Consider the following 24,291-nt stretch of genomic DNA (forward strand, 5'->3'; position numbering starts at 1 on the left):
GGAATAAGTTCCGTTGGAAGTTGAGTGTAGAAATATTACTGTAAGTATACGTAGAGAAACATATATAGGAACACAGGAAAATTCAAGCGTTCCTTTATTATTTTCCAGTTTTCAACACCACAGCGCTATTCAAAGCTGATGATGAAAACTAGAAATCATTACAGGACCACTTGAATTTTTCTGTGTTCCTTTATTTGTTTCTCTACGTATATCTTTGCACAAGATTCTGTCGTTGTACCTGTGTGGTGACAACGTCAATCAATGCATATGCTTATGTTAATGTAAACCACTACAACACTCAGCCACATCGCCCTCCACCGCATATATCCCTACCATCACACCACAAAGCATTTCCTTCCAAAACAGCCTTAAAACAAACGAGCAGTGCCAGGCTTTGCCAACTGTGCCCAAAGACAAAAGGGTAATACAAACAGAGTTGACTTAACATTTAGAGCCAACCGGAATAAAGCAATCACCATAAAGCATTATCTTAAACAGGCATTTGAGAAAATTGGGTCAGTGTGAAGATCCACGTTGTGCTATTGATCCCTGTCCATGAGATATCCTCTCAGCGATTGGGCCTGGGTCCGGATCGGCGTGGTCCGGTTGGAAGCACGGACGGGAAAAGAACTTTGGCGTCGTGACGTCACGGGGAGACGGAGGGGGTGGCACGCAAGATCATTCATTAAGTTAATGCCCCAATCCAATCAGTTTGTGGTTATACCTGGTCCTCTGTAGCATCAGTATTGAGTTCCAATGAAACAGTCGCGGCGGATAATGGATTTGGGTTTGTGAAAGACAAGATGAAAAGAGTTGGCAAATATTTCAATTGGTGAGCTTTATTGCGTAAGGGGAACAGCAGTGTTTCGCCTATGACGTGACTGTGTGCAGAGAATCGTTAGATCGATATCAGTCGGCATCTGCGAAAACAGTCCTATTTCTTATAATAATACCGGATAACAAAGGCTTAACTGTACAAGACAACCAATATAATATTGGCGTCGTATGCTGAACAGAAACAAAGCAGGAGAATCGGTATTGCTAAGACTAGGACTAGAATTCGTATACGAGGAGTCGTAGTTAATATAGACACTTTTCCTTTAGGTTTTGATAAACTAGTAACTAAATATATGATTTCAAAATGGCCATGTTAACCCAGATAAAAATGAAACTAGTTGCTTTCATTTTGGAAAAGTTCAAAGGCAAATGCATAAGATCACACCCTAGATATTTCGTAGTAATAGGTGTGTAAAAAGAAGGCTCTTAGGAGGTGGTGGTTCATATGACATCGCATGACCGAATCTAACACATTTCGCCAGTACTTGTTGTATGTTCTTCACGTGATAAGAAAGAAATCATCATATCCATACTAACCAAAACCTTTGTCGTCTTCATGTTGCAACAATTGACGTTCATTCGAGCATGCTCTTTCTACGAATGTTTCAAAGACAGACATGTGACTTAGTCATCAGGATGTACCCCAATACTGACACATTGGTGTGTTTGGCTGGAATGGACAGATTCTTCTGGGTTGGAAGCAGAGACCCCGTCTCTCGGTCTCTATTATCCTCTCAACACCTCCTCCTCATCTTCCTCTCTGAATATAAAGTGATCGGTCCCAAATACCCTATCACATCATCACCAAATACACAAATGGCCATGGGAAAATGCTGAAACACTTTAAAAATAATCAGCAGAGCAAACCTAACACGATAATGAAAATATGCTGTCACGGCAAATACCAGCACTGAATGATGCCTATATGCAATAATATGTAAACCTTTTCCCTCGATACTTCAACCAGCTAAATAGTAACATAATCGTTGTGGTATTCCTACATAAATATTTGCTCCTCATATCAGTAGAGTGTGGGAATCCATTGTCCATTATTGATGTAATAGCACTGGGTGACGTCACGGATCCATAAACATCAGATGAGACTATACCCCAGGCCATGTACAATGATAGGGAAGAACTTCCTCATCCGTAACGTTAACACCGCTTGTCATCGTTCTTCTTGTCTCAACAGGTTGTCGTGAAACATATCTTCCACTTTGTTGGGACATATGAGTGTATGCAAAAGAAATGATTTATGCAAAAATGAAAAGAAAATTAGCCAACATTTCTTGGAAGGAGGTGATGAATATAAATGAAAGTTCCTTTTACGTGCAAAGGAAACGAATGGTGTAAACTGTCCCTTTAAGAAGAGTTGCATCCCCTCGACGTGTCAGGAGCCGTTAGTCTGGGTTCGAATATCAGGTTCCCCCCAAAATACGTTCTCTGGTCTGTGAGGATTAAACCTTTCTCGTGGTTTCATACAAATCTTTACACCCCACCTTTACGGTCGCGTCGGGAGTTACTTCAGCGTTATGTTTAACCGCCAAGGCAAAATAGATGATGACGTTCAACCCCGTTCAACCCCCGCTTGTTCTGTGACACCAAAGTGACAACCTGGCATGTAATGCATATGTACGATATCTTTTATACATAAACTTCAGAATGCTCGTCATTCGGGACATGATGACACCGTGCTGCCAGTTCCTCAGACTGTGGGGGATCAAGTAACATGGAAAGGGGCCTGCTGACACCGTGCTGCCGGTTCCTCCGACTGTGGGGGATCAAGTAACATGAAAAGGGGCCTGCTGACACCGTGCTGCCAGTTCCTCAGACTGTGGGGGATCAAGTAACATGAAAAGGGGCCTGCTGACACCGTGCTGCCAGTTCCTCAGACTGTGGGGGATCAAGTAACATGAAAAGGGCATGCTGACACCGTGCTGCCAGTTCCTCAGACTGTGGGGGATCAAGTAACATGAAAAGGGGCATGCTGACACCGTGCTGCCAGTTCCTCAGACTGTGGGGGATCAAGTAACATGAAAAGGGCTATAGAAGGACTCGGCATCAATATCTCATCTCGCTAAGGATTCAACAAAGCTTCCGACGAATGGGGCTTCCCTGAGCACCTCGCTGTATACAATTTGAATATCATATTCATTCAAACCGCATTCACAACCTGATTTATGTCTGACTTCAGGTTCTCTGGAGAACTGTGGAGTTAAATCGTAAACATGTTCTTGTTGAGCTTTCTTGTATTCATAACCGCCATGAATAAATTCCCTGTAGTCGGCAGAACATATTGATTAGTCTGTGCCTTTCATCTCTCCATGCTCTGCACCTCCACGCCCCCTATCACAATCCCCTCCACCGTCCACCATCTCTACTTTTCCATCCCAACCTCGCCTTCCTACTGAAACCCTCTGCCCCCAACCGCCTGCCACCCATACTCCACCTTCCAACTCAATCCCACCCCTCCTGCTATCCTTATTCATCCACCTGCCCAGATTTCTTCCCATGTCCCCTCCTCCCAGCGATGGTGACGCCGCCTCTAGGTGCACCAACACTGTGTAATGTGCAAATGAATTGGGTTAAACTTTTCTCACAAAACAATTTTTATAACATTCAGTCTTGATAGAATACATCCAGGCAACTAGACGATAAAAGTAAAGCCATGTAAATATTGATAAATTTGCCATGAAATTCATCATCATCTTCCACGAGAGGATAAAGCTGGAAAGAGTAGGAGGAGATAGGAACTAGCGCTGCTAGTGTGTTACACATGCCCATAAAGGCCCTCGACATGCTCATGTTCACGGATAAGTCTAAACTCCTAGGCTGAGTCCACTCAATCAGACTGTGGGTAGTGGCTTTGGGTTGTTGCGATAGCAAACAAGGGGATAATTAGATTGGGAGTGATTTGTAAACAAATGCATTCATCTTTGCCAGATGAAACAGGATCAGCATGGTGTTGGTGAGAGGTTGGAAGCACCAGGGGACATGCAGAGAGGCCACTTCTGTGTGGTATAGACGCGGGATTTCAGCTTCTCTTCCAGAAACAGTTAATTCATATGCCAGAGAGAATCACACACACACACACACACAGTAATAGACGTGAAATACAGGTGCAGGACACCCAGCCTTGTGGTCCCATGTGTCTGTGCACCATCTCCCTAGCAGTGATTACCCAAAGGATTGTCCTGTGTTGTCCTGTCCTGTGTGTTTCCTCAAAATCAGTCGTAGTTCAACTGTGCATAACTTAACAAAATTATCGTTTCGTCCATGCAATGCAGCCTTCCTTCATCCTGATAAACAACAGTTTACAGTCCAATAGTCAGGATGGGACAAAAATATACAGTCAAATAGTCAGGATGGGACAACAATATACAGTCCAATAGTCAGGATGGGATAATATATACAGTCCAATAGTCAGGATGGGATAACAATATACAGTCCAATAGTCAAAGAATGGGATGGGATATATACAGTCCAATAGTCATGGGGATGGGTCAGGATGGGACAAAAATATACAGTCAAATAGTCAGGATGGGACAACAATATACAGTCCAATAGTCAGGATGGGATAATATATACAGTCCAATAGTCAGGATGGGATAACAATATACAGTCCAATAGTCAGGATGGGATAATATATACAGTCAAATAGTCAGGATGGGACAACAATATGCAGTCAAATAGTCAGGATGGGACAACAATATACAGTCCAATAGTCAGGATGGGATAATATATACAGTCCAATAGTCAGGATGGGATAACAATATACAGTCAAATAGTCAGGATGGGACAACAATATACAGTCAAATAGTCAGGATGGGACAACAATATACAATCCGATAGTCAGGATGGGACAACAATATACAATGCGATAGTCAGGATGGGACAAATACAATATACAAATATACAGTCAAATAGTCAGGATGGGACAACAATATACAATCTGATAGTCAGGATGGGACAACAATATACAATCCGAGAGTCAGGATGGGACAACAATATACAATGCGATAGTCAGGATGGGACAACAATATACAATCTGATAGTCAGGATGGGACAACAATATACAATCCAATAGTCAGCATGGGACAACAATATACAATCCGATAGTCAGGATGGGACAACAATATACAATGAGATAGTCAGGATTGGACAACAATATGCAGTCCAATAGTCAGGATGGGACAACAATATACAGTCAAATAGTCAGGATGGGACAACAAAATACAATCCAATAGTCAGCATGGGACAACAATATACAATGAGATAGTCAGGATTGGACAACAATATGCAGTCCAATAGTTAGCATGGGACAACAATATACAGTCCAATAGTCAGGATGGGAAAACAATATACAGTCAAATAGTCAGGATGGGACAACAATATACAGTACAATAGTCAGGATGGGACAACAATATACAGTCCAATAGTCAGGATGGGAAAACAATATACAGTCAATAGTCAGGATGGGACAACAATATACAATGCGATAGTCAGCATGGGACAACAATATACAATGAGATAGTCAGGATTGGACAACAATATGCAGTCCAATAGTTAGCATGGGACAACAATATACAGTCCAATAGTCAGGATGGGAAAACAATATACAGTCAAATAGTCAGGATGGGACAACAATATACAGTACAATAGTCAGGATGGGACAACAATATACAGTCAAATATTCACAATGGGACAACAATATACAGTCCAATAGTCAGCATTGGAAAATAATATACAGTCTGATAGTCAGCATGGGACAACAATATACAGTCCAATATTCACAATGGGACAACAATATACAGTCAAATAGTCAGGATGGGACAACAATATCATTCACATGGGACAACAATATACAGATCAATATACAGTCAAATAGTCAGGATGGGACAACAATATACAGTCCAATAGTCAGGATGGGACAACAATATACAATCCGATAGTAAGGATGGGACAACAATATACAGTCCAATAGTCAGGATGGGACAACAATATACAGTCCAATAGTCAGCATTGGAAAATAATATACAGTCTGATAGTCAGCATGGGACAACAATATTCAGTCTGATAGTTAGAATGGGACCAAAAATGCAGTCAAATAGTCAGGATAGGACAACAATATACAATTCAATAGTCAGGATGGGACAAAAAAAATGCAGTCCAATGGTCAGGATGGGAAAATAATATACAGTCCGATGGTCAGGATTGGGAAAATAATATACAGTCTGATAGTCACGATGGGACAACAATATATAGTCCAATAGTCAGCATGGGACAACAATATACAGTCCGATAGTCAGGATGGGACAACAACATACAGTCAAATAGTCAGGATGGGACAACACTATACAGTTCGATAGTCAGGATGGGACAACAAAATTGAGCAATTTTGAAACAACAAATCCAATATAAGGGAATAATATTGCTTGTCATGACAATATCTTGCAGCGAATCCATTAATGTGCCATGCAACCGTGTGTAACACACATGTAACATGTATGTAACCGTGATTAACACAGACCAAGGCAAACAAAACACTTTCGATATTCTTGTTTCGTGACGATGTTGATCTGAATAATGAATGGATGTGGCTACTGTTAGGGAACGCCCAGTTAATCTTGTGACTGTATAACGATATAATAAAACTTTGCATTGTACATTACATTACATGTTCACAGCAAGAGAAAATGGTTAAGCATAGTCAACCATCGTTCTTCGCCACTATCGCTCTTTGCGGTTTCTGACAGAGGAGACTACAGGCATACAGTTCCTGTTGACAATAGTCAACACGGGACACTCGGTACGCTGGGAACCTGATGAAGACCCTACTGCATCATGGGACGGATCTGATTGATCGTCTGCTCCCCTTCGAACAGCCGACAGTTTGAATGATACATCTCTCGATCTAAACCCCGGCATAGTCGGCCACAGTGGTGCAATCATCACGTAACGACTTCAATCATCAGTTGCCCAGTGACACTGTACGAGCTGCTACTGAAATTGCCCATTAAGCATGTTTTCCAATGACCCATTGACTCTGCCAGAAAGATTTCTAATGGTTGTCCATCTATAAAGCACTTATGTGTTCGGGCCATGTGTGGCTATTCTATACAACAGTACTGCGTGTAGTACAGCAATTGCTGAAGCTGTTTGAAGCTTGCTCTTACGTTTAATCGCTTTATGCCGCATTCCCAATTTTTCTTTCCAGTCGCATGTCTCACATAGACAGAAGACATATAAACAGTTAAAGATCACGTTTGCTTCTTAGGGACGTGGATACCTGTGTCCTTAAACGAATGATATGCAAGTCAGTGTTATTAGAGAGACCAGACTGTTTTGTCAGTACCAACCACTGACACTTAAAACTGGTGAAACGGCAGCGTGGACTTTGAGGTAGTGTTGCTGAGTGAGCAATCAATGCAGACATCCGGGGCTTTATTGATATCTCCACAGCCGACACTTTACATTTCAACATGCATGAGTGGTCCTCAGTATCCACAATCATTACCAAACCGAAAATAGTGGAGTCGGTAGGGCGAGCGGGGTGGTGTAAAGTAAGCGTGGTGTTTGTCCACCCGGTGTTTATCTTCAACATATGGTGTCAGTATTGGAACGTGGACGGGGTAGATGTGCAACTTGGTTTAAGGATTGATTATGCTCATATCCGAATGTTTTTGTGTGGTAGAGTTAGCAGTGTTCCATCAATACAGCAGAGATTATAAAGCGCCCACATTGCACTCGGCAATGGTGACAGATGTGTGTCATCCAGTCTGTGGGGTACCAACTGATCTGGCTGTGATGTCCAATGTTTACTTATGTGTGTATGCGTGCCTTCGTGTGTATGTATTAGTGATTGTATGTGTGAGTGTGAGAAAGACGACACACACAGAGTACGTGTGTGTCTGCGTGCCTTCGTGCGTATGTACTAGTGATTGCATGTGAGTGTGAGTGTGTGAGAGAGAAAGACGACACACGGAGAGTACGGGTGTGTATGTGTGCGTGGCTTCGTGCGTATGTATTAGTGAATGTATATGAGCGTGTGTGAGAAAGAAACGACAGAGGGAGTGCGTGTGTGTGCGCATGCCTTTTTGTGCACGTGTACGTGACTGTATGTTGTCAACAATTGTACGAGAGAGAGAGAGAGAAAGTGAGAGAGAGAGAGACAGTGTGTGTGTGTGTGTGTGTATTGAGGGCAATTTCATTGAGATTCAATGCCTTCCAACTCTGAATGTCAACGCAGTGTGATGGACTGATAGTTAGAATGGAGTTCTATGTCTGTTAGCTGAGAAGATCCAATGTCAATCCATTGTGAGGAATTCATTCTTAAAGTCGGTCCATTGTGTAGCATTCCATACATGTACATCATCTGTGTAGTCTCAATGCAAATCCATGGTCTTTGTGATGACAATACAATATACGTGTAGATTCAGTGTCAGTCTATTTTGGGCATTCAATGTCCATCCTCTTATTTCAAGTGAAATATGAACACGTGAACTCCTGACAGAGTTTCTATTATCACCACGTAAGTATCGAAGATCGTTAAGTCAAACATTCACAAAAGCTGCACAATGCTGTCATCGGCGTGACACATGATAATATCGGTGAAACAGCGGACAACATGTTTTCTACTTGCAGTGTCACAGTATCAAAGCGATGTTTGTGTCAACAGCAGAAACTAAATGCGTTACAGTATTCATAAATACTCATAGAGAGAACTAATTTAGTTCACAATATATGGAGGCGACACATTTACATAGATGTGGTCGTCCAATGACCGTGATAACAAGGGGTAGGTTCCACTAGTCATCATCAGTCTAACTGACGCTAAATGTCAAGTAGACGCCGAACCTCCAATAGGCGACGAACCACCAATAGACGTCGCGCCTCCAATAGACGCCGAACCACTAATAGACGTCGCACCTGCAATAGACGCCGAACCACCAATAGACGCCGAACCACCGATAGACGCCGAACCACCAATAGACGTCATACCTCCAATAGACGCCGAACCACCAAGAGACGGCACACCTCCAATAGACGCCGAACCACCAATAGTCGCCGAACCACCAATAGACGTCGCACCTCCAATAGACGCCAAACCACCAATAAACGCTGGTACACCAATAGACGTCACACCTCCAATAGACGCGGGTGCAGTGGAAATACGCTTATAGACCAGCGACTCTAATAGACGCCAGATCAAACCAAACCGTGACAAAGGAGGTCATGTCTCTCATACATACCGGGTCGAAGCCAAATTGATTGAGTAACCGTGTCAAGTAGGCAGTAAATGATTTATCCCCATTTGGAAACCTCATAAGTAAATACATCAATGAACTATGTATAATACAAGTGAACAGCGACGGTAAGATAATGAGAAACTGGCAGCACCAACACAGCGGATCGATCTGTTCACGAAGCAGTGTAGAAACACTTCGGTCCGGATCTACAATAAACGTCGGGAAATGTCCTGATACGTTACCTCTCTCCTTGTATACTGTACTCATCGTGCTGTATCTGACTGTGTATTTCAACTACTACCTCCACAACCACAGTCTCGAACACAGTGTATTTAGACGTGTGACCACAGTAGAGATCTAAAGAAGAGTGAATGAGTTTAGTTTTACGCCGCTCTCAGCAATATTCCAGCACTATGGCGGCGGTCTTTAAATAAAAGAGTCTGGACCAGACAATCCAGTGATCAACAGCATGAACATCGGTCTACGCAATTGGGATACTATGACATGTGTCAACCAAGTCAGAGAGCCTGACCACCCGATCCCGTTAGTCGCCCCTTACGACAAGCATGGGTTGCTGAAGGTCAATTCTAACCCGGGTCTAAAGAAGAACAATTGATGAAAACAGAAGAAGTAAAACAAAACACAAATATCAACACATACCTCTGTATTGATTTTATCTCATCCTGAAATTGAATTACGCTAACATACATATGTATTACGGATCAAGATAACGGTCAATGCAATTGTCAATGCATGTAACTGCACACAGTGTGCCAACAGCTGTGTGCTTGAGGTGTTACTGCCAACTATGTCCATCGACCAGGAAATATCAGATAATGCATGGATAACAACTTCGTTTTTCACGACGCTACAAATTTGTCACCCATGACATTCCAGTTATTACCTACATCGTCGTATAGCGTGTCAATCAAAGGCCTATTACTGTATATTGGTTCCATCTTTCTCAACAAACCTATCATCGCCCCACGTTAGCGACAGGGCCACGTGAGTGCTTTACGTGCCAGATGCTATTGAATCTTCCTCAGGCCGCGTCCCCGCGCTCTTTCAACGTAAATATTTCAATCAGCCCATTGGAGGTTTTACATCCACCAGCAGCTGCAGCTGCAGGGTGAGTCGATAGAAAGATGTATACAACTTCGATAATCACTCACTGATTCGCGTACCCGCTGGGACTTAATTATTCAGCATTTCAACCGAAATTAAACAGTGTTTTCTTCAGTTACCGTTAATGATGTTTCTGTGTAGATTGGCTGTATGCGTCAGCATTTGACACTTGCTGAATTGCAAGGAAGGGAAAGTCGAGAGAGGCGTCGCTTTGCGCCATGATGTGATGTGCCAGGATTTGGACCAGCGTGTACAATCTGCATCAGTTCAGGACAAAGGGGGGCGGTGGGGTAGCCTAGTAGTTAAAGCGTTCGCTCGTCACGCCTTAGACCCGGGTTCGATTCCCCACATTGGTACAATGTGTGAAGCTCATTTCTGGTGTTCCCTGCCGTGATATAGCTGGAATATTGTTAAAAGCGGTGTAAAACTGAACTCACTCACTCAGGACAAAGGTTTTACTGGTAGCAGGATGTTTCGCCATTACTAAGCCGTTCCCCGGGCATCATGAGTTGTTGTGCACAATCAAATATGAAATATAAATAATGTAATTTGACACCTGGTAAGATCAAATATCGTACACTGAAATATCTCGAATATCCGTTGTGTCGAATAAGCGGAGTGTCGACACTGGACCGCAAAGACCTGCAAAGACCGTTCAATCGTCTTCATTTCATAAATGATATATCGTGTTCGATTAACGAAGTTTCATTTAAGATGCAATCGATGCATGCTTTTAGTGATAAAATGACATATCCTATAGTTATTAACCGTTTATTCATCATGTGAGGTTTAGCGTGTTTATTTATTCACGTCAACGAGTCCCTGAACAGGCCATGGCGCTATTTCATTACATTATTGAAATGTTATCATTATTATGCACCTTTGATCTTACCATGACTCGAAAGTCGTATACTGGAACAGAAATGAGCAACATAGAAGAACCAATGTACGTCAATAGAACTCTTTGCAAAACAGCTCCGTATCAAACAAATTGACTTCAGGGTATAAACAATATGCACGTAGTCGGTGTTCTTTAGCACAGTGGAATCAGATGAAGGCACTGTAACAGCAATGTTGTGGGAAGGACGCAGTCGCTTGTCTCCAAGTTTCTAGGGTTACGGATGTGCCCTACATTGAAAAACGAAGACACACGTGATGTCTCCTTGACACGTGACGTTTTACACACTCGCCTCCATTCAACAAGCAGTGAATGTTTATCCGACTCGTAACAGAGACAAACTTGCAGCTTGGGTTGTATACTACCAAATTGATAGCTGGAATATTGCTGAGTGCGGCGTAAAACTAACCTCACTCACCACCAATCTAAGATGAGAATGTGCAGCCGACTTTATGCGGTGGTAATAGAGACAAAATGGAGGTTGGGTTGTATACTACCATATGGAGATGGTAATGTGTATCCAGCTGTAATAGAGCCAAACTTGCAGCTTGGGTTGTATACTCCCAGTGGAGATAAGAATGTGTATCCAGGTGTAATTGAGCCAAACTTGCAGCTTGGGTTGTATACTCCCAGTGGAGATAAGAATGTGTATCCAGCTGTAATAGAGACAAACTTGCAGCTTGGGTTGTATACTCCCAGTGGAGATAAGAATGTGTATCCAGCTGTAATTGAGCCAAACTTGCAGCTTGGGTTGTATACTACCATATGGAGATGGTAATGTGTATCCAGCTGTAATAGAGACAAACTTGCAGCTTGGGTTGTATACTCCCAGTGGAGATAAGAATGTGTATCCAGCTGTAATAGAGCCAAACTTGCAGCTTGGGTTGTATACTACCCAGTGGAGATAAGAATGTGTATCCAGCTGTAATAGAGACAAACTTGCAGCTTGGGTTGTATACTCCCAGTGGAGATAAGAATGTGTATCCAGCTGTAATAGAGCCAAACTTGCAGCTTGGGTTGTATACTCCCAGTGGAGATGAGAATGTGTATCCAGCTGTAATAGAGCCAAACTTGCAGCTTGGGTTGTATACTCCCAGTGGAGATGAGAATGTGTATCCAGCTGTAATAGAGCCAAACTTGCAGCTTGGGTTGTATACTACCATATGGAGATAAGAATGTGTATCCAGCTGTAATAGAGCCAAACTTGCAGCTTGGGTTGTATACTCCCAGTGGAGATAAGAATGTGTATCCAGCTGTAATAGAGCCAAACTTGCAGCTTGGGTTGTATACTCCCAGTGGAGATAAGAATGTGTATCCAGCTGTAATAGAGCCAAACTTGCAGCTTGGGTTGTATACTCCCAGTGGAGATAAGAATGTGTATCCAGCTGTAATAGAGCCAAACTTGCAGCTTGGGTTGTATACTCCCAGTGGAGATAAGAATGTGTATCCAGCTGTAATAGAGCCAAACTTGCAGCTTGGGTTGTATACTCCCAGTGGAGATAAGAATGTGTATCCAGCTGTAATAGAGCCAAACTTGCAGCTTGGGTTGTATACTCCCAGTGGAGATAAGAATGTGTATCCAGCTGTAATAGAGCCAAACTTGCAGCTTGGGTTGTATACTCCCAGTGGAGATGAGAATGTGTATCCAGCTGTAATAGAGCCAAACTTGCAGCTTGGGTTGTATACTCCCAGTGGAGATGAGAATGTGTATCCAGCTGTAATAGAGCCAAACTTGCAGCTTGGGTTGTATACTCCCAGTGGAGATAAGAATGTGTATCCAGCTGTGTAATAGAGCCAAACTTGCAGCTTGGGTTGTATACTCCCAGTGGAGATAAGAATGTGTATCCAGCTGTAATAGAGCCAAACTTGCAGCTTGGGTTGTATACTACCAGTGGAGATGAGAATGTGTATCCAGCTGTAATAGAGCCAAACTTGCAGCTTGGGTTGTATACTCCCAGTGGAGATAAGAATGTGTATCCAGCTGTAATAGAGCCAAACTTGCAGCTTGGGTTGTATACTCCCAGTGGAGATAAGAATGTGTATCCAGCTGTAATAGAGCCAAACTTGCAGCTTGGGTTGTATACTCCCAGTGGAGATAAGAATGTGTATCCAGCTGTAATAGAGCCAAACTTGCAGCTTGGGTTGTATACTCCCAGTGGAGATGAGAATGTGTATCCAGCTGTAATAGAGCCAAACTTGCAGCTTGGGTTGTATACTCCCAGTGGAGATGAGAATGTGTATCCAGCTGTAATAGAGCCAAACTTGCAGCTTGGGTTGTATACTCCCAGTGGAGATAAGAATGTGTATCCAGCTGTAATAGAGCCAAACTTGCAGCTTGGGTTGTATACTACCATATGGAGATAAGAATGTGTATCCAGCTGTAATAGAGCCAAACTTGCAGCTTGGGTTGTATACTCCCAGTGGAGATGAGAATGTGTATCCAGCTGTAATAGAGCCAAACTTGCAGCTTGGGTTGTATACTACCAGTGGAGATAAGAATGTGTATCCAGCTGTAATAGAGCCAAACTTGCAGCTTGGGTTGTATACTACCATATGGAGATAAGAATGTGTATCCAGCTGTAATAGAGCCAAACTTGCAGCTTGGGTTGTATACTACCATATGGAGATAAGAATGTGTATCCAGCTGTAATAGAGCCAAACTTGCAGCTTGGGTTGTATACTCCCAGTGGAGATGAGAATGTGTATCCAGCTGTAATAGAGCCAAACTTGCAGCTTGGGTTGTATACTCCCAGTGGAGATGAGAATGTGTATCCAGCTGTAATAGAGCCAAACTTGCAGCTTGGGTTGTATACTCCCAGTGGAGATAAGAATGTGTATCCAGCTGTAATAGAGCCAAACTTGCAGCTTGGGTTGTATACTACCATATGGAGATAAGAATGTGTATCCAGCTGTAATAGAGCCAAACTTGCAGCTTGGGTTGTATACTCCCAGTGGAGATAAGAATGTGTATCCAGCTGTAATAGAGCCAAACTTGCAGCTTGGGTTGTATACTACCATATGGAGATAAGAATGTGTATCCAGCTGTAATAGAGCCAAACTTGCAGCTTGGGTTGTATACTACCATATGGAGATAAGAATGTGTATCCAGCTGTAATAGAGCCAAACTTGCAGCTTGGGTTGTATACTCCCAGTGGAGATGAGAATGTGTATCCAGCTGTAATAGAGCCAAACTTGCAGCTTGGGTTGTATACTCCCAGTGGAGATGAGAATGTGTATCCAGGTGTAATAGAGCCAAACTTGCAGCTTGGGTTGTATACTCCCAGTGGAGATAAGAATGTGTATCCAGCTGTAATAGAGCCAAACTTGCAGCTTGGGTTGTATACTCCCAGTGGAGATGAGAATGTGTATCCAGCCGTAATAGAGCCAAACTTGCAGCTTGGGTTGTATACTCCCAGTGGAGATGAGAATGTGTATCCAGGTGTAATAGAGCCAAACTTGCAGCTTGGGTTGTATACTCCCAGTGGAGATAAGAATGTGTATCCTGTAATAGAGCCAAACTTGCAGCTTGGGTTGTATACTCCCAGTGGAGATGAGAATGTGTATCCAGCTGTAATAGAGCAAATCTATCTTTAACACGGACTTTACGTCCCTGAATAACAGTCCTGTATAATCACCGAGGTATTCAATACTCCGTCATTGTGCAATGGCAACATAGGACAATGTTAATGACATGTGACGCTAATTCATTGACAAGTATCTTATTATCAGGAACAATCCTAGAGCTTTAATACTTGCTTCTATACTCTACCCTGAAATCTCGTTTACTCGAACTGATTACTGTTTTAAACGATGCAATTGTTTGACCCTTGCAGAAATAATTCTCATATATCGACGCCCCGCTTTTATTGAATTACATATCAAAGGAAATAATATTATGGTCCCCATGACATGGAGGTAACGATGTTATGCCGTGTATGACGAACGCAGTGTAACTATATTATCCGAAATCATCCTGAACGACTCTGTGATTCGATATCAACTCTCCCCCCCCCCCCCCTCCATTGTCTCGAAAAACAGACAAATCGACATACTTCTCGACCACTTATATTCCAGTTAATGTTATGTTTAGTATTTTGAAATCCCCCTCTAGTTTCCCAATACTAATCGCGTTAAGTATGATGAGTTGAATAGCAATCGATAAGTTATGACATTAATGTTGAGGACACTCGTTAGCAAATACAAAATCATCAATACCAACTAACATTATCAAATAGCTTAGGATATCGATAACTTAGTGGCTAGTGACGCGTTTAACTTGAAACAGGCGACCATCCAACGTCATGGACAATGACCTTTATATATAGCTGATGGCCTGGATGTATACCGACAGATCGTTTAAACGGTTCCGGGCGGCGGGGTAGCCTTGTACTTAAAGCGTTCGCTCGTCACGCTGAAGGCCGGGTTCGATTCCCCACATGGGTGCAATGTGTGAAGCCCATTGCTGATGTCCCCCGCCGTGATATTGCTGGAATATTGCTAAAAGCGGCGAAAAACTATACTCACATAAACGCTTTCAGGGGCTGTTTCATAATTCCATAACAAGCTCAGACAATACAATGTTGGACATCCAAGGAACCATTTCCTATTTTACAATAACTTACTGTTATATCTTTCAAGAAATGTTTTAAAGATATTATTTAAGATAAACAACTTCAATTCTCCTTTGAAATGTAGTTATAAGTGTGGCATAATATAAATAGACTTAATTATGCGATGATGATGCATTATTTCATCAAAGGCAACTCACGCAGTTAGATGGAGTTTGTTACATGTCTCATCTGGACTCTTTGATATTGTTCACAGGCTTGTCGAGATTTAATGCGCGGAAACCAAATTACTCGACAAAAATAACTTTTGAGACTTCACTGATTCCAGTTGCCGTACCTGAAGGATAAACAAGCTACTAACTTCTTTTAGGAGATATACTATAGCATCATCTCATTAGATGTCGATACCATCTTAAAAACAACCTGTCGGTCTTTTTCAATAGGTGAGAGGCATCAAGTAGTTTACAGTAGTAAAATCAAACAACACGACATGTGTAAAAATGGTAAATTTAGCTTTATAAGACAGTTTGTTTAGATGGCTAAGAGGAGGTGAAGCCAGCAACTCACAGCGGTATAATTGCTCAGAGCATATGGGAAGGAAGAACGTATCCGTCTGAAGGAAAATGCTTGCCAACTGTATACACAATTGTCAGTGTTCTGCTTTACACGTCGAGTGATTGTCGGAAAACGATTGCCCTGAGAAGACTACGCTAATGTCGATTGAGAAGCTGGTGTTTGTGTTTGGTGTTAGTAGCGTTCAAAGAGAAAAGGCATGGCACGTCACTTCAGTACATCTGGCTTTTGTAACGTATAAATTCTCGAACAACTTTAGCATGAAAATTATGAACATTGTTGAGGTAAGGCCTTCTTTGATAAACAGGTGCGCATGTAATGGAGTTTGTGTGTATGTGTTAAAATGGTAAGGGAAAAGTGGCCGATTGCAAAATTTATTAAAAGTATCCGCTTCCTAAAAGTCTGAGGTTGCAGTTTGTTGATCTCATTGCGTACATTTTCGTATGGGATACAAACCAAACCGGTGAATTTGTTTTGTTATGGTGCCATTGAAAACAAGCATATACAAACATCGGTTGAAACACTTTTTATGACACGAAGTCTTTAATCTGGATATAACGTAGACCTGCAGAAACACCTTTCAGTTGCTGACAACGTCTCCGTTATGTAGGACGGTGCTCCATAAATTGAAAGAAATGAGTGAGTTGGATTTTACGCCCTGATAGCATCACTATATGCGTTATCAGGAGACACCAACAGGTGAGTACTGTAGCTCACTTAAAGATATAATGGCGGCCATGTGTAAAGTCCGATTGGGATTCTGAGCAAATGTAAGACAGACAATAGCTGTGATCGATCAAAACAGTGTCAGCTTCACACACCATATAGTTTCAGAAGTAAAAGCATACAGCATCAGAAGAAAAACTGGGTCAAACGAAGATCAAAGATCTTAGCTAGATCTCATACAGTTTCAGCTCTATAGGTCATGTGGTATATGAGAGGAAACAAACTATTACACTTAAACATGGGTTTAACATGGGTTTAAGGGAAAGCTTGCGTGTGGTGTTACGTCACATTCAGCAATACCCAAGGTATATAACGGCGGTCTGTAAACAGTCGAGTCACATCAGCAATACTCCAGGTATATAACGGCGGTCTGTAAACAGTCGAGTCACATCAGCAATACTCCAGGTATATAACGGCGGTCTGTAAACAGTCGAGTCACATCAGCAATACCCCAGGTATATAACGGCGGTCTGTAAACAGTCGAGTCACATCAGCAATACCCCAGGTATATAACGGCGGTCTGTAAACAGTCGAGTCACATCAGCAATACCCCAGGTATATAACGGCGGTCTGTAAACAATCGAGTCACATCAGCAATACCCCAGGTATATAACGGCGGTCTGTAAACAGTCGAGTCACATCAGCAATACCCCAGGTATATAACGGCGGTCTGTAAACAGTCGAGTCACATCAGCAATACCCCAGGTATATAACGGCGGTCTGTAAACAGTCGAGTCACATCAGCAATACCCCAGGTATATGACGGCGGTCTGTAAACAGTCGAGTCACATCAGCAATACCCCAGGTATATAACGGCGGTCTGTAAACAGTCGAGTCACATCAGCAATACCCCAGGTATATAACGGCGGTCTGTAAACAATCGAGTCACATCAGCAATGCCCCAGGTATATAACGGCGGTCTGTAAACAATCGAGTCACATCAGCAATACCCCAGGTATATAACGGCGGTCTGTAAACAATCGAGTCACATCAGCAATACCCCAGGTATATAACGGCGGTCTGTAAACAGTCGAGTCACATCAGCAATACCCCAGGTATATAACGGCGGTCTGTAAACAGTCGAGTCACATCAGCAATACCCAAGGTATATAACGGCGGTCTGTAAACAGTCGAGTCACATCAGCAATACCCCAGGTATATAACGGCGGTCTGTAAACAGTCGAGTCACATCAGCAATACCCAAGGTATATAACGGCGGTCTGTAAACAATCGAGTCACATCATCAGCAATACTCCAGGTATATAACGGCGGTCTGTAAACAGTCGAGCCACATCAGCAATACCCCAGGTATATAACGGCGGTCTGTAAACAGTCGAGTCACATCAGCAATACCCCAGGTATATAACGGCGGTCTGTAAACAATCGAGTCACATCAGCAATACCCCAGGTATATAACGGCGGTCTGTAAACAATCGAGTCACATCAGCACATCAACAATAGTCACATCAGGTATATAACGGCGGTCTGTAAACAGTCGAGTCACATCAGCAATACCCCAGGTATATAACGGCGGTCTGTAAACAATCGAGTCACATCAGCAATACCCCAGGTATATAACGGCGGTCTGTAAACAGTCGAGTCACATCAGCAATACCCAGGTATATAACGGCGGTCTGTAAACAGTCGAGTCACATCAGCAATACCCCAGGTATATGACGGCGGTCTGTAAACAGTCGAGTCACATCAGCAATACCCCAGGTATATGACGGCGGTCTGTAAACAGTCGAGTCACATCAGCAATACCCCAGGTATATAACGGCGGTCTGTAAACAGTCGAGTCACATCAGCAATACCCCAGGTATATAACGGCGGTCTGTAAACAATCGAGTCACATCAGCAATACCCCAGGTATATAACGGCGGTCTGTAAACAGTCGAGTCACATCAGCAATACCCCAGGTATATAACGGCGGTCTGTAAACAGTCGAGTCACATCAGCAATACCCCAGGTATATAACGGCGGTCTGTAAACAGTCGAGTCACATCAGCAATACCCCAGGTATATAACGGCGGTCTGTAAACAGTCGAGTCACATCAGCAATCAGCAATACCCCAGGTATATAACGGCGGTCTGTAAACAGTCGAGTCACATCAGCAATACCCAAGGTATATAACGGCGGTCTGTAAACAGTCGAGTCACATCAGCAATACCCCAGGTATATGACGGCGGTCTGTAAACAGTCGAGTCACATCAGCAATACCCCAGGTATATAACGGCGGTCTGTAAACAGTCGAGTCACATCAGCAATACCCCAGGTATATAACGGCGGTCTGTAAACAATCGAGTCACATCAGCAATACCCCAGGTATATAACGGCGGTCTGTAAACAGTCGAGTCACATCAGCAATACCCCAGGTATATAACGGCGGTCTGTAAACAGTCGAGTCACATCAGCAATACCCCAGGTATATAACGGCGGTCTGTAAACAGTCGAGTCACATCAGCAATACCCCAGGTATATGACGGCGGTCTGTAAACAATCGAGTCACATCAGCAATACCCCAGGTATATAACGGCGGTCTGTAAACAGTCGAGTCACATCAGCAATACCCAGGTATATGACGGCGGTCTGTAAACAGTCGAGTCACATCAGCAATACCCCAGGTATATAACGGCGGTCTGTAAACAGTCGAGTCACATCAGCAATACCCCAGGTATATGACGGCGGTCTGTAAACAATCGAGTCACATCAGCAATACCCCAGGTATATGACGGCGGTCTGTAAACAGTCGAGTCACATCAGCAATACCCCAGGTATATAACGGCGGTCTGTAAACAGTCGAGCCACATCAGCAATACCCAAGGTATATAACGGCGGTCTGTAAACAATCGAGCCACATCAGCAATACCCCAGGTATATAACGGCGGTCTGTAAACAATCGAGTCACATCAGCAATACCCCAGGTATATAACGGCGGTCTGTAAACAGTCGAGTCACATCAGCAATACCCCAGGTATATAACGGCGGTCTGTAAACAGTCGAGTCACATCAGCAATACCCCAGGTATATGACGGCGGTCTGTAAACAATCGAGTCACATCAGCAATACCCCAGGTATATAACGGCGGTCTGTAAACAGTCGAGTCACATCAGCAATACCCCAGGTATATAACGGCGGTCGGTAAACAGTCGAGTCACATCAGCAATACCCCAGGTATATAACGGCGGTCTGTAAAACAATCGAGTCACATCAGCAATACCCCAGGTATGTAACGGCGGTCTGTAAACAGTCGAGCCACATCAGCAATACCCCAGGTATATAACGGCGGTCTGTAAACAATCGAGTCACATCAGCAATACCCCAGGTATATAACGGCGGTCTGTAAACAGTCGAGTCATCAGCATCAGCAATACGGCGGTCCCAAGGTATATAACGGCGGTCTGTAAACAGTCGAGTCACATCAGCAATACCCCAGGTATATAACGGCGGTCTGTAAACAGTCGAGCCATCAGCAATACCCCAGGTATATAACGGCGGTCAGTCGAGCCACATCAGCAATACCCAAGGTATATAACGGCGGTCTGTAAACAATCGAGTCACATCAGCAATACCCCAGGTATATAACGGCGGTCTGTAAACAGTCGAGTCACATCAGCAATACTCCAGGTATATAACGGCGGTCTGTAAACAGTCGAGTCACATCAGCAATACCCCAGGTATATAACGGCGGTCTGTAAACAGTCGAGTCACATCAGCAATACCCAAGGTATATAACGGCGGTCGGTAAACAATCGAGTCACATCAGCAATACCCCAGGTATATGACGGCGGTCTGTAAACAGTCGAGTCACATCAGCAATACCCCAGGTATATAACGGCGGTCTGTAAACAGTCGAGTCTGCACCAGACAATCGAGGAATTGACATCAAGATCATATATCTTGCAACTGGCATACGTAAAACGTAGTAGCTTTATAAAATATCAGAACATTGCCAAACCATTTTACCGTGCTCCATGTACTCGTTCTGTATGAAAGTGATAACGATGACTGTAGAAATGCCATATTCAAGGTCGGAGTGGATCAGGTTTTAGAAACACCACAATGTAACCAGTATTAACAGGGCGTTCACGTTTTCTCAGGTCTTTCAATGCAACCTTTATCAACTAAATTACTCCATCATCGCCAACAAGACACAATTTAGCTGATTGGTGCTTAAGGAATTAATCAGCTATACGTCATAACAACATTAGGTATGCCAAGTGAAAACACCGTCCTTGAGGACCATTTGTCACAACCAATACACATACTCATCATATCATTACTGAAGGCTAGAAAGATAATATCATCTCAAACAAACGGATAGATTGGAATTGCCTCATGGTGTGAACAGTTTCTATCGTATTATTGGCATTTTGCAAAACATTTGCTCTTGATAGTAAACACGCCATCTGGTCTTAAATCCGATCCCGCTATGACAGACATGGTTAAGTACGGTATATAATCCATGTTGAACTTTCTTTTGTCCTCTTCAACGAGCCATGTCAACATCCACTTCTTCCATCCATGGAGCACCGATGGTCCATCAAGTGCAGGAGAGCGTGTGGTGCCAGTCCCTCAACAACTAGCCGCGGGCGGCCATGGAGCGCGTAGTCATAAACCTTGGATCTACTACAGGTCAGGTAGAAATAAATAGCAAGAATATTTTCATAAACTGCTCAAATTATCGAATAAGACTTCAAATAAACAGTTGTGTTGAAAGCGAGGGCGACAGGGCAATATTTACTTATGCTAAGAAGTTCAATATATATTGAGCCCCATGCAGAGAGTCCCCCATAGCGGGATCAGATCGATAGAAAGGAAAATTGACTTCCGTGGTTACTGTAAAATCAGCTGATGCTAAAAATAGGGGGGATCGACCAAACAGAAGAGTTAAATATGGCCGAAGTTAAGAATTCTCTGCCGGGCACTTCAAATCCAAATGGTTGCAAGTTAAAGTATGATTAGTTTGCAATATGCGTTTGGTCTACATATACAGCAGGTGTTCATTCCTGTATCCCACCTCTATGGTACCCGTGGGTCTGTGGATCTAGGTATAACACGTGTGTTCCGGTCGAGGGAGATGTGGTTCGCGCTCTCTCAGTGCCCATAGAACCATATCTGCCTCAGCTCACACAGACGTCAGGGTCGCTCGCTTCCTCCCTCGTAGATAACCACATCTAACCACCCTATGTCTGTTTGTAATCTACATCCTGCTGATTCGTCAGCTATACGGAGTTATATGAGTTATTCCTGTTACAAGGGATCATAAACAATGAAAATGAAGTTTCAAAGCTGAAATATATGACCATTTTAGGATAACTGAATTACATTGTTTGAATATTTTGACATCAGCTGTTTTCTCTCGTCTATTTCTTAACATGAACTCATCAAAACGTTGGTGTAAAATGTCAACAACCATTATAACCAATCTGTCAGAGATCACAGAGTGGTAGCATTCGGTCTATGTCTGGTTTTCAAATCATCTATGATTAAGTCACTTCCGCGAAAAACGGTCAGATCCTGTACACAATTACACTACATTATGTCTAATGTTTGATGAAATTCGGTTACCATTGCCCCAGTCAACAACATGCCAATCAATATAACAATGGCTTTCAAGTTAATACCAACGAAATGATCCCGTTTAAAACTCCACCCAAAGTTCAACCCACTGACATACATGGCTGACATCCACGCCATGGCGACCTCTTACCAACATCGGATGGATAGCAACACTATTAGCCTTATCTTGTCATTTTAACAAACTCTTCATTGGGATTCTATTGCTGTGTGGCAATTCCCGACTGCCCTGTGTATATTGGGAGGTAACCTGCTAGAGTACGACCCGAGGGATTATGGGAACACCCATCTATTCTATGCTATCTTCGTAAATGGCGTGTATGTCCGACTGAATGTTTAGGTAGATTGAGTAGTCTGGCTGAAGCTATCACCCACTTTCTCGTCTGGTCTTGATTCGGTTGCTTACAGAGCTGTGACATAGCATTAATATTGCTGATTGCTACATTCCTCACTCACTCACCAGATACCAGAGCTGTAGTAACAACCCACTCTGTTATAACGCTTTGATAGATGTGCTTCACATATAAAATGCACTTTACCTCGTTATAACGGGGACGATTGAGAAACATTGAAATGGGCGGCGTTTCGAGATTTAGAGGTACAATAAAGAGATGAATCATACAGTATCACGGCAAAGTCGGCCGTCAATTAGAAACATCTTGATATATACAAAGTATTGGTACTCGGTGCAAAGGATTTATTAATCTGACAATTCCATTTTGAAAGTCCGTACCAACACATACACCGCCCCTACAGGCATTCCGGGTATTCGGGGCTAGCTATGTACTCATCAATCTCTCGAAGAGAATCGAAGCATTGCCAAATGCCTATGTAGAGAGGCACATATTCGCTATGGTTACTGCAAACGCATTCTATTCCCTCAAAGCCATGCGGTTTATGTGACTTATGTAAGACCAGGCGTCGTGGAATGACGCTCCGAAGTACTGCCACAGTGTGAGCGATGGCGACCAGACACCGCGCCGACGTGGAAATACCTAACCCAGTACAATAAGCTACGGTTTGTTTACAGCTTCTAAAAAGAGGCAATGTCTTCAGATACCATCGCCAACTAATGCGACTGCAATGTCATTCGACTGCAGCATCACACAACGGTGTCTGTATCACAAGGCCATCTGCCATATGGGTGTTATATGGACATCGTGCTCGTCGTAAAACTCTTCATCTCCTTCTTCATCGTGAAATTACTCCCCGGAAGTGTACTTTTCTACGCTCTACTTAGCATTGGGTGTGGAGCATATTTCCCCCATGTACTGGTAATTAAACGCGATTAAACATCGCTTTGGTAACGTTTTTCGGAATGTTTCAAATATGATGCTTCTGTTTGAAAATCCCATGTAACAAATCGATGTGACATTTGTTTGGGTTTGTGGTATGTATATTATAATGAACACAAGAATCAGTATTAGACGCGGTGTGCTAATATAGAACTTGTTGATTATAGGTCTACAAGACTCGGCAACACGATAATGGAGGGCTAATGTGACATCGAACCATTACATAAGTCTTTAGAATGTTAAAGGTGTCATGTTTGTACGTGTGAGAGATGGTAGTGGCAATGAAAGCAAGCGTGGATTACTTAATGAAACAACATATTATTCCAAACTACCAAGTTGTGTGATATTCAGACATATGGCATGGAGGCCTAGAACAATCTCAGATAATTCTTCCACATATCAATAATATATTATCATGGAACATGCGTCCAGTGATTCA

The 24,291-nt window shown here is 42.9% G+C and overlaps 1 protein-coding gene and 1 long non-coding RNA gene across 2 annotated transcripts in view; both read right to left on the reverse strand.

Annotated features, from left to right (window-relative positions):
• Window positions 1-24,291, reverse strand: part of LOC124288880 — a 30,713-nt gene that overhangs the window by 4,097 nt on the left and 2,325 nt on the right. The window lies entirely within an intron of this gene.
• LOC124288881 lies at window positions 46-14,996 on the reverse strand. The gene is made up of 3 exons (XR_006901539.1): window positions 14,985-14,996; window positions 12,045-12,047; window positions 46-135 (listed from the first exon to the last, which is right to left on the reverse strand). It is a non-coding gene; the product is annotated as an uncharacterized LOC124288881 (long non-coding RNA).

The sequence above is a fragment of the Haliotis rubra genome, unplaced genomic scaffold, assembly GCF_003918875.1.
Source record: "Haliotis rubra isolate DU_JTF1 unplaced genomic scaffold, ASM391887v1 Scf428, whole genome shotgun sequence".
NCBI classification, from domain to species: Eukaryota; Metazoa; Mollusca; class Gastropoda; order Lepetellida; family Haliotidae; genus Haliotis; species Haliotis rubra.